The 6856-nt window shown below is 57.4% G+C and overlaps 1 protein-coding gene across 1 annotated transcript in view; it reads right to left on the bottom strand.

Moving 5' to 3' along the window:
- VAC14 (Vac14 homolog (S. cerevisiae)) overlaps nucleotides 1–6856 on the bottom strand; it is a 77812-nt gene that overhangs the window by 47684 nt on the left and 23272 nt on the right. The gene's annotated exons all lie outside the window — the stretch shown is intronic.

Raw genomic sequence — 6856 nt, 5'->3', positions numbered from 1 at the left:
GGGACCTGGCCAGCCCGGAGGGGCAGAGGAGTGGGTGGTGTACTGACCTTCAGGGATTCACGGGGCATCAGGCCGAGATCCCGACCTAGTTCCCTCACTTCTCTGAGCCGGTTTCTGCTTGGTGAGGGGTGGACACAGCAGAGCGCACGCCTGAAGGGCTGCTGTGGAGATGGTGAGGCCTGGTGTGGGCTGGGAGCCGAGCGAGCACCCAGCACACTCCTGCCCGCAGCATCTCTAGCAGCTCCCTGCCCTGGCGGTGGGTTTTGCAAACTGCCAACAGGAAGACGTGAAGGAAACGCAACCAACTCTGCTTTGGCTATCTCCGAAGGAGGAAAAACGGACACACGTCCTGGGAGAGATCTTGGCTGCTGCCGATGTCCCAAGTGAGGCGGGGTGGGGTGTGCATGTGAAAAAAAGGGCCCTTGGCGATGGCAGAGAGAGAGGGCGCTGGAACTGACAGACAGGGGCCTGGCCCCCAGGCTCCCGACAGGAACTGGGGCGGGTCCACACCGAGGTTCTCGGTCAGAGACGAGCATCAGTCACTGGGGGCCTGTGGGAAACCCAGGCCACAAGGCCCCACCAGAGAGAGCAGTTTACGGAGGTCCAGGCTGCAGCCCAAGCAGCTGGGTGTTGAAGAGCTCCCGGGGATTTGGGGGCGGCCCTGGCGTGTGTGGCTCTATTGGGGCACTCTGTAGGGTTGGTGGATGCGGCCTTTCTAGGTGAGACGCCTGATCACTTGAGTCAGGGAGAGACGCGCTGGGGAAGGTGGCTGGCTCCTCCCGGGAGCCCCAGCCCTGTCCAGGGGAAGGTGGTTCCTACCCCCTCCCCTTTGTGACTCCTCTCTGGGCCCTACTTTTCCTGCTTTGGGAAATAAGCCACCCCTCTGGGGAGCCTTCTGCCCTGAGCTCCAGTTATGGTGCAGCTCTGGGTCCTCACCTTCCCATCAATGGAGGAAATTCAGACAGAGATAAAGACTGAAAACCCTCCCAGCACAAACCTGTCTTCCTAGAGCAGGTAATGGGAGCCAACGGGGGGTACTGAGGGCCCCTCCTCACCCCAAGGAGGTGCCTCCCCGCGCAATGCTGGGCCTGAGACCGCAGGGCCCAGTCCGTGCACGGTAGCAGTCCTCTGCCAAGGGCTCCTCGGTGCTGATGGCTGGGGCCTCTGCTGGGCTGCGGGGCTAGGAGCCCCCGTCCCCGGGGCATGTGGCTGCAGGCCTGGCCTCTCCTTGCTGGCCACAGGTCCTCTCCCTGCTCATCTGTCCCTGCCCCTCATTTTCTCTCCCAAGCCCTGCAGGAAGCTGCGGGGTCCACCTGGGAGAGCAGAGGACCAGCCCTGAGGCCTGTGGCGGGAGGGCCCGCACATCCTCACCTGGCCATCGAGCGGCAGCCCGGCTCACCCCTCCACGTGGGGCGGGCCCTCCGCAGTCGGAACCAAGCTCTTGGCCGCCACTGTCTCGCCCTTTGGTGCTCCGGGCTGGCACCCGACCTGACCGTGTGATCTGACCGTACAGAAACATTCAGAATTGAAGCGCGGGGTGGCGGGGTTGTTTTTGTTTGTTTTGGAGAGTGGATGGAATGAAAATGGAGCAAAATAAAAACAGGCGAGGATATGAGAAGGAAAAACAAGCCCCATTCTTACGGAAGACTGTCCACTTTTGAGCAGGCCGCATTAGTATTCCGGGCAGTGGAGTCAGGACCACACAGTCAGGGCTGGAAGGGACTTAACACGATCCAGCCTGACCGCGTTTTAGGGAGGAAAACGGAGGTGACATGTAACTGGTTCCAAACTGGGAAAAGAGTACGTCAAGGCTGTATATTGTCACCCTGCCTATTTAACTTATATGCACAGTACATCATAAGAAACGCCGGGCTGAATGAAGCACAAGCTGGAATCAAGACTGCAGGGAGAAATATCAATAACCTCAGATATGCAGATGACACTACCCTTATAGCAAAAAGCAAAGAGGAACTAAAGAACCTCTTGATAAAAGTGAAAGAGGAGAGTGAAAAAGTTGGCTTAAAACCCAACATTCAGAAAACTAAGATCATGGCATCCGGTCTCATCACTTCATGGCAAATAGATGGGGAAACAATGAAAACAGTGACAGACTTTATTTTCTTGGGCTCCAAAATCACTGGAAAATCCCATAGATGGAGGAGCCTGGAAGGCTGCAGTCCATGGGGTCACTGAGGGTCGGGCACAACTGAGCGACTTCACTTTCACTTTTCACTTTCACTTTTCACTTTCATGCATTGGAGAACGAAATGGCAACCCACTCCAGTGTTCTTGCCTGGAGAATCCCAGGGACGGCGGAGCCTGGTGGGCTGCCATCTATGGGGTCGCAGAGAGTCGGACACAACTGAAGCAGTAGCAAAATCACTGCAGATGGTGATTGCAGCCATGAAATTAAGACACTTACTCCTTGGAAGAAAAGCTATGACCAACCCAGATAACATACTAAAAAGCAGAGACATTACTTTGCCGACAAAGGTCCGTCTAGCCAAGGCTATGGTTTTTCCAGTAGTCATGTATGGATGTGAGAGTTGGACCTTAAAGAAAGATGACTGCCAAAGAATGGATGCTTTTGAACTGTGGTGTTGGAGAAGACTCTTGAGAGTCCCTTGGACTCCAAGGAGATCCAACCAGTCCATCCTAAAGGAGGTCAGTTCTGGGTGTTCACCGGAAGGACTGATGTTGAAGCTGAAACTCCAATACTTTGGCCACGTGATGTGAAGAGCTGACTCATTTGAAAAGACCCTGATGCTGGGAAAGACTGAAGGCGGGAGGAGAAGGGGATGACAGAGGATGAGATGGTTGGATGGCATCACTGACTCAACAGATATGAGTTTGAGTAAGCTCCCGGAGTTGGTGATGGACAGGGAAGCGTAGCATGCTGCAGTCCATGAGGTTGCAAAGAGTCGGACACCACTGAGCTACAGAACTGAACAGAGCCTGAGCACGTTCCAGGGAGGAGAGCAGAGGTGGGGAGGTGACTCAGCCTTACCATACAGTGGGGGCAGCATGGGGCAGAGGTTGTCCCGCTCTCCACGGGGCAGCTGCCACACCACCCTCGGCCGTCCCTGGCACAGCTCACTGCTTTGGGGTGGGGCCCGGGGGGCTCAGCAGACCTGGGGCAGCCCGGGGGGCAGGTCAGAGCCAAGTGCATCCAGCCTGGATAGAGCAGTACCCCTCCCTGCAGCACTCTCACTGAGGTGAGTGACGGCAGACCTCGTGTGGGGTTTAGATGATCTGGGATCTGACAGACCCAGCTTCCAAGGCTGGCTCCTGGCAAGTTATCCCCCTCATGCCTGAGCTTCCTCTCATGTCAAACGGAGGAAAATGAAACTACTCCTGGAACACCAGGCAGATTCCTGAAGACAAAGGGTACGATGCACCCTGACCAGGGCCGTGACTCCATAAACTGGTTTCCGCCTCTCCTTCTCCCAGACACGGGGTTCAGCACATAGCACCCCCAAGGTTTCCGAAGGAAGCCAGCGCGAGGGGTGTCAGGCCACCCCCGCTTCTCTAAGCTGCTCTCAGATGAAGGCAACAAGGGGAAGCCCTTGTTTCTGGGGCGGACATGGAAGGACAGTCCATTTACAGCAGCAGGCCTTCCCTCCTGGGGGCACGATTTGCCCCTAAAGAATCTGAGGGTGATGGACAGGTTGTTAGGAAGGGCCAGGCTCAGACGGGGAGTCTTCCTCGGCCTCCTGAAACAGCAGTCGGCGGGGCACATGGAGACACCCTGCCTCCCGACCTCCATGCAGGTCAGAGCAGTCAGGCTCCCGGCCCAGGTCCCTGGGGAGGAGGGGCACCTGACCATCCTTCCAGACCTCTTCTGAAACTTAAGACTTTTTTTTTTATCCTATGTATTTTTGTTTAAAATAGATTCTCGACTTTTAGAGCAGTTTCAGGTTTGCAGCAATACTGAGCAGAAGGTAACAGAGGTTTCGCATGCACTCCCGGCCCCGCACGCGCACAGCCTCCCCCTCACAGGTCTTCCTCACCACGGCAGTGCGCCTGTTACAGTCAGTGTGCCTGCACCGAGACACATCTCCTCTGAAGCCCACAGCTGACGCCAGAGTTTGCTCTAGGCATGTGTGTGATGACGCGTACCTGCCGTGACCCGCAGAGGATCTGAAATGCAGTGGGGAGGCAGCTGTGCTTGAGGCCGGGGTGGGGATGGGAACCACCAAGGCCCCTCCGGGTTGGCCACGCCACAGGAAACGTGGAAAGGACCTGTCTGTCATCCGGGGGCTCATGGGCAGAGCCTACCCGGGCAGCTGCGGGCTCGGGAGGTGGCCGATGCTGGCACCTTTGGGCAGGGAAAGAGCGGCCCCGCCTCCCGCGGGTCCTGCAGGAAGCACTGCGGATGTGCCTCGCCTTCCAGACTGTGGGATCAGGGTCGCATTTTCACTTAAAAACAAATCATTGGATCGCTAGCTGATGAGAGAATTTCTACTCCAGTGCCAAGAATATTAATTTGACACTTGCAAAATTCTTTCTGACAAAAGGGATTTTCAGATCAAGGCTGCGAGGAGCAGGCGGTACTGAGGGAGCAGCCACTTATCCTGAATTAGGAGAAGCAAAGACAACCGAGGATCCCAGAGGGGTGTGGACTGCCGAGCCGTCCCTGGAAGGGGCAGGGGAGGCGGGCAGAGAAACAAGGGCCTGAGACACCCGTGAGGCCACATGCCCGGGGGCTGGGGAACGTGGCGGCGGAGCTGGGGCTCTGAGGCTCAGCCTCTCCCTGCGCCTAGCTCCTGCATCACGGACACCTGGTACACTCTGTCCCCCAGGGCCAGCGCCTCTCCCCATACCGCAAACCTGATGGGTATGCGGGCTTATCATCTTCACACTGGGAGAGGAAAACATGTGCGGCATAGACCACAGATGGGATGTCCCGGATAAACAGAGCTGTAAATCAATGGAAAAGTGGACGACGGGTCAGGGTGCCGAGGGAGAGCTTTTTCCAAAGCCCCACAGCCCTCTCCACACCAGACTAGACAGTCTTCTCGAGAACATGCGCAACAAGAGAAAAAGGCCAGATGATGGGGATGATGATATGATGACTAAGCACAAGCTTGGGGGCCACACATGGTAAACACAGGTCCGGAGGCTCAGCGACTGAGCGCTCTGGGGACAGACAGACTTGGTTTTGGCCCCACCATCCCCTAGTCGGGTGCCAGCTACTCACCTCCCCAGCCTTACTTCCTGAATTGCCAAATGGAAATAATAACAGTATTCTCCCGCAGAAGAACTATTGAGGGTTCTCTGGACACTACAGGGAAGGTGTCTAAACACATTCCCTGACACTGGGATGACTTCAGACAAGTTGGCAGTTATTAAAGGGCTAACCCAGGCGTTGAGGCACCTAGGCTGAGTGTACGGCCCTACGTGGGTAGGCTGTGGTTACGTTCTATTAGCGAGGGGCCTCCCCCCACTCTGCTCTGGCTGCGGGCCGATCTGACTCAATGGGTTTTCAGGGTCTCGCACCTCCGGATCTCCAATCTGAGATGAGGGCCGTGCCTGAAAATAACTGGGGAAACCTCGCAGAGGGCACTTTCTGGATGCCCTGGAACGGAAGCTCGCACCAGGAGAAGAGGAACTTTGTCTTGTTCATGGCTGCATTTCCATTGCCAAGTACCCAGGATGCCCACAAGGTCATCGGATTCAGCAGGGGCTACTTAGGGACAGGATTCTGTAGAAGAACCAGGACATGGCAGATCACGACTCAGCAGCAATATGGGTTCCCAAGTCCCTCCCCGGGAGGGTGATGGGAGGCGGGGATGCTGAACTGCTGCTAACCGCAGCCCTGCCTGCCCGCCCCGCCCCCGGCAACTGTCCCCAAGAGCAGCGGCAGCCTCCTCCCCGCCGGAGGCCCACAAGATGCGCCCCAAAACCCGACAACATCTGGCATCTCAGCAAATCGAGTTTCCACAGCCGGAACCTGAACAGAGCTGTTTAATGGACTGTGTCTCCTCCGGCTCCCTTTAAATGCACACGCACACAAAAACCAACCGCGGGTGAAGAAGGCTGGATGGGACTAAACAACTCAATTTAAAGGACTGAAAACTCAGCTGCTTCCACTAACGTCCTGGGGAAGGAACCAATCAGCAAAGTTCTTCTCTCCCTTTCTGTACTGAAATGAGGGCCGTGAGTGTGCAGTGAGTCAGTTCTAATTCATGCAGAACCAGGCCATGGCCACCTGGGCCTTGCACTGCAGCGGCACGGGGGGAGGCAGGGTTTGTGTGTATGTGGGTGTGTGGGCCTTGCATTGCAGCGGGGCGGTGGGGGGAGGCGGTGTGTGTGTGTGTGTGTGTGTGTGTGTGTGTGTGCGTGCGCGTATGGGTACTGGTGGACAGGCGGGAGGGGACCTGAGCAGAGGCCCAGACCATCTGCTCTGAGTTTTCAGGAAATGCGGAGGACCTGATGGGACCTGGAGGCAGACACTTGCCTGTCTGAATCTCTCTGTGGCCCAGGGTCAGGGAGCAAAGTCAGGCTGCAGGCTGGCTGCCCAGGACTCCACACAAGCCAGGGGCCAGCCCAGGAGAGACCGAGGCACCTCCTGCACGGGAAGCAATGGGCCGGGTCCCACTCCCTTCTTCCCCAGCTCCTGTTCCCTCCTGCTTGGCGCTGGGAGGTCTGCAGATGTGAGCGCCTACTGCCTCATGGGGCCCAGAGGAGGGCAGGCGAGGGGTGGGTCAGGGCCCGGGCCACCAGCATCCAGCATGAAGCCTGGAGCGGGCATGGGCGGAGGGCAGGGATGCCCCCCAGGCAGAAGGCGATGCCCGGCTGCAAGCCCCACCCCTCGGCCGGGAGGCGGGGCGTCTGACCAAGAAGGTCCCCGAGC

The sequence above is a fragment of the Bison bison genome, unplaced genomic scaffold (assembly GCF_000754665.1).
Source record: "Bison bison bison isolate TAMUID 2011002044 unplaced genomic scaffold, Bison_UMD1.0 scf7180017864295, whole genome shotgun sequence".
Taxonomy (NCBI): Eukaryota; Metazoa; Chordata; class Mammalia; order Artiodactyla; family Bovidae; genus Bison; species Bison bison.
The sequence above is the reverse complement of the archived record's forward strand: the minus strand, read 5'-3'. Positions and strand labels throughout refer to the sequence as shown.